The following is a 4,790-nucleotide window of genomic DNA, read 5'->3' on the forward strand; positions in this document are numbered from 1 at the left end:
CTAATGTAACCTATACTCACTCAGTGTGACACTGTCTCCCTCTAGTGGCTGGCCTATCACTTACAACACTGCTAGCATGGTCATCGGCAGCAGGGATCAAACCTGGAACTTCTGGATCTTAAAACGTGAACCCCTCCACTGCTTGCATGAAAAGACTCAACACCATTAGCCAAGGCTTTAGTAGGCTCATCAGTCTCTGCATGTGTCCCACCCACCACTACAGGTGGATAGAGCTCAACACTGAGTGGGTATGAGCTACACTAATAACACCATGGCATATTATGGCAGCAATCAAGGTCCAATCTACTCAAGCTCTCTCTCTGCCTAGGTCCCTCCAAGCAAAAAAATCAAATGCATTGTGTTGGTAGACAAGTTATGATCCACAATTGACTAGTGATTCTGGGTGTCGCCATGTTTGGTGCCCAACTTGAGACATGGGAGAGGAACCGGATTTTCCAAAAGTGCAAAGCACTTCTCTCAGCAAAGCGGATTCCTTTCACATGTTCCAACTACAGAAGAGCCTCAGAGTTATGAACACCAGAGTTACGAACTGACCAGTCAACCACACACCTCATTTGGAGCCAGAAGCGGATAATCAAGAAGAGAAAAAAAAATAAAAAGCAAATACAGTACAGTACTATGTTAAATGTAAACTACTAAAAAAAAAATAGAGAGAAAGCAGCATTTTTCATCTGCATAGTAGTGTTTCAGAGCTGTATTAAGTTAAGGTCCAGTTGTAAACTTTTGAAAGAACAACCATAACGTTTTGTTCAAAGTTACGAACATTTCAGAGTTACGAACAACCTCCATTCCCGAGGTGTTCCTAACTCGGAGGTTCTACTGTGGTTAGGCACCTAAAATTACTAGCTAGCTTTGAAAACCTTAGCCAGAGTCCATCTGACCCCAGACCAACACTCAGGGGCAGCAACCTAATCCTTGAAATCACAACAACATCTGTCCTCCCAATCAAACAAACCACTTGACATTTTCACAGAGCCTGCTGTAGTATTAGTCATCAGAAATTGCTGATCATCAATATTAAAGGAGAGAAAAATAGACTTGTCTGAGCCAGTTTAGAAGTTCCTCCTCCTGGCAGCTATTAGGGAGAGCTATGTTTTTTGTAGATAAGTGCTACCTGGAGTTTAATAAATGCTCACATACATTATTAATCTGGCATATTAACCAGAGATCATATAATAAAATAACTCAAGCCTTGCAAGTTATCTCAAGGGTTTGCGAAATCCTTATAAGTCACTAATTAAGGGTGCATTAGAACAATAGTGCAGTAAATTTTATAGCTGGGTTTCATCTTCTCTGTGGAAAGAGGGGACTGCAAATTTATGCCACATAAAATGGAACCTAATGAATTCCAAGCACATTCAGTACAGTGCGCATTTAACAAGTGGGAATAATAACGTTAACAGCGCTTTGAGGTAATAGACAATTTAAATTCATATTTATAAAAGCCAGAATAATATACAATAGCCTACTAATGACACATTTGTTTCCCTTATTATTCAGGTTGCTAGTATACATAAACTATGATGCAGAGACAAATTCTCAGGCACAGCAGATTGCTGTCAAGCAATGGAGTTGATGGCTTAAAAAAAGGAGCTAGGTTATGTATTTCTCATAGCAATGGGGTTCTGTACTGCAAAAACAAAGAGCCCATTGCAGGGCCAATTTGACATCCCTACTATCTGCAAGTTAGATAGGAGGTGATTTCTGTTGCAGGAATCACTGCTGCAGGCATCTTGACTAAAGAGAACATCGTGTGATGCACACTGTGTAGGGCCCTCAAGCACGCTGTGAATCAAATAGCAGTCAGTGTCACATCCCCTCACTCAAGAAAGCTTCTTTGCATGCAGAAAGGGCTCACTTCTTAGCCTGAATACTAGGGGAAAAGCCCAGGAAGATGAACACGTGCCTCTGTTACCTGCTATGAGCAGGACTGTTTAATGGTCTGCATAAGATATAAATATGAAAATAAGTACCAAGTTCTGACCATTTAAAGCAAACTATAATAAACACCACTTAACTCTTATACTCCTTTCCAACAAAAGATCGCAAAGAAAATATTGTTATCTGTCTTACCGATGGGGAAAACGGAGGCACAGAGAAATGAATTGACTTGCTCAAAGTCACCCAGCAGGCCACAGGCAGAGCTGAAAATAGAAGCCAAATCTCCTCAGTCCCAATCCAATGCCTTATCCACTAAACCACACCGCCTATTATATTAGCAGCAATATCCTATGTCATCCCCCCACCTTCAGGTTCCTGTATCCATAGCTCTAGGCATCTCCCGACATTAAAAAAAAAAAAACCACACACACACAATTATAGTCTAAAGATTTCAACACAAAACGTTAATTCATCTTTTTTTTTTTAAATGAATGAGTCTTCCAATAGAGATTCAGGGCTAGCTGCAGTGAATGCATCTATATTGATTTCCACCATCTGAGTATCAGTCCAGCCCTTAATTATTACAGACTTACATTGTGCCTCCAGCAGTGACAACTCTCCGGTAGTTAATTCGTCTATCGAGATATTAGACGTCTACATTTTTTCCATATGCTGCTATATTAACACTGGCATCTCCTGACATTAACGAGTCCCCGCCCGTGCATGCAAAAGTGTCCTGAAGCACCCGCAGCGCTTTCCTGTACCAACTGGGAGACGTTGCTCCTTGCCTCAAGGAGCTTACAGTACTGTTCAAGCACAGGCAAAACTATTCAGAGCCATGTAAAAACCAGAAGGAAGTTCAGTGCCAAGTGCTGAGGATACCTCCTGAGAGGTCAGCACTGCAAGGCGTGACAGAAGACAGGGGACCTGAAGGGTAAAAGGGAGGTCACAAGGGCTGAGAAGAAGGAAAGTAACAAGCATGAAAACAAAACTGCTTTAAGTGATGCAAGTCACGACTGTTCCTTGTCCCTGTACCATCCACACACAACACTGGAAGTGGTAGGCCCTGGGGAGGTTCTCCAACAATGCTGCCCCTTTGGCTCAGCAGTTAGCCAGTATTCAGGGCCTTCCAGGGCTGTTGCCATTGGCAACAGGAGTCAGGTGTATCGTTGTCATCAATTTGTTTATTTACAGTAAAAAACACTCTGAAGGTCTCCTCTAGACACAGTAGAAGGAAAGAGCTGGAAGTGCTTTCCTTGCTCAGTTTCCCATTCAGGTGGCTTCTTTGTGCTTGTAACGGGGCGGCATCCACTTCTCATGAGCACCCCCTTCTGGTTGAGTGTGTCTGCAGTCTCATTTTTTGGTGACCGAGGTCAGTGGTTTCTCAGGAAGTTCTCAGTGACTCAGCCCTCTGGCCGAGTCTCTCACACACGTCAGGGCTGCAAACTGTCTGTAAACTTACTGACAGTCATTTAAAACAAATGTACAATTTTAACACTGTCTGTAAACCTGTAAATAAATGAAAATGTCCATGGAACTGGGTAGAAATAAAACACATTGCATTTTGACATTGATGGTCGTCATTTAGAATCACTTCTTGTATGAAAACTACACTGACCATGACTTTATCAATTTCCTGTTTTCTATTATTGCACACACCCAAAGAACCTGATCAATTAACTGCAGCTAAAACAATTGCATAACTCCAAACTCATGTGTACAGAATATCACCAGTGAGTACACACTTCTGTGACATTATTGTCTAGTTCATGGAATTTTTAGTGATGCCAGTAAAAAGTTTACCATGTGAGTAAGAAAAAACAAACAAACAAAAACAAAAAACAACCCACACTCCACAACTTCAGATCTTCATGCCAGTAAAAACTAAAATGCAAGATTGGCAACCCTGCACATGCTGTCTGTATGTGAAACAGAACAACCTCTTCTGGGGCCTATCTCAGTACTCTTCTGTTGGGGTCTCTCTAGCTCTCTCCAGGCTCAGTCTTTAAATAGTCCCGGCACTGGTATGGGGTTCATCCCCAGTGCTTTCTCCCTGGAAATGCTGTCTTCCTGCAGCCCTCTCTGGGCTCAGTCCTTACTCAATCCAGTCAGCCAGTCAGAAGCTCCTTCATTGCTCCCCCAGCCGCTGTTGACAACTGTCTTAGTCTCAGTCCTAGCAGCCAGCCAGCCAGAAGCCCTCTCTTTCTCTCCCCCACCCTGGTCCCTGTCAGCACTGACCTGTCTTAGGCCCTGCTGTTCTTTTAGCCAGCCAGGAATAGGCTCCTCTGTTCTCCTACATCAGACAGCAACTGACAGCTGCTCAGTCTGTTCTTCAGCTCCTTTTATATGGCCCTGCCAGGCCCTGATTGGCTGCTCCCGGCAACCTCTCTCACTGGCTGCTTCCCCACAACCACTCTAGGCTGCCTGGAGGACTTCTCCTCTGCTCTTTTCTGGGATGGGATGTGGCAGGACCCTGAGGCCTCCAGCAAGGGGCCTCTGGGCCTAATCCACCCGGTCAGGGTGCAGTTGTTAGAGATGACAACATGGGGATTGATCCAAAGCCCAGTGAAATTAATGGGAGTCTTACTAAAAGTGAGAACTCACAGTTAACATGGGTAAAATCTCACTCACCAAACTAACAGTAACTATGGAAGCAGCTTCCAGAGACATCCTAGTGTCAGTCACCCCTTAGCATCACTATTGTTTATGCTGGAACATTCATTTTAAATGTGTTTGTTTTCGTTTTGAAATTCAAATGGAACAACTGAATCAAATGAGAGGAATGCATATTTACGTATGCAAGGAACAAGGATGTAGCAGGTAAAGTACAGATGTCTGTAGCAGTAGATTTATTAGGAGATATGCTCTGTGACATCACCGTAATTAAC

General features: G+C 43.2%; 1 long non-coding RNA gene across 1 annotated transcript; it reads right to left on the reverse strand.

The window, feature by feature from the left end:
* Window positions 1-1,877: 1,877 nt before the first annotated feature.
* Window positions 1,878-4,216, reverse strand: LOC137147837 (uncharacterized). The gene is made up of 3 exons (XR_010918374.1): window positions 4,141-4,216; window positions 2,496-3,411; window positions 1,878-2,165 (listed from the first exon to the last, which is right to left on the reverse strand). It is a non-coding gene; the product is annotated as an uncharacterized lncRNA (long non-coding RNA).
* Window positions 4,217-4,790: the final 574 nt, after the last annotated feature.

The sequence above is a fragment of the Emydura macquarii genome, unplaced genomic scaffold, assembly GCF_026122565.2.
Source record: "Emydura macquarii macquarii isolate MOO-44397 ecotype Brisbane River unplaced genomic scaffold, CSIRO-AGI_Emac_v2 contig_71, whole genome shotgun sequence".
Classification (NCBI taxonomy): Eukaryota; Metazoa; Chordata; order Testudines; family Chelidae; genus Emydura; species Emydura macquarii.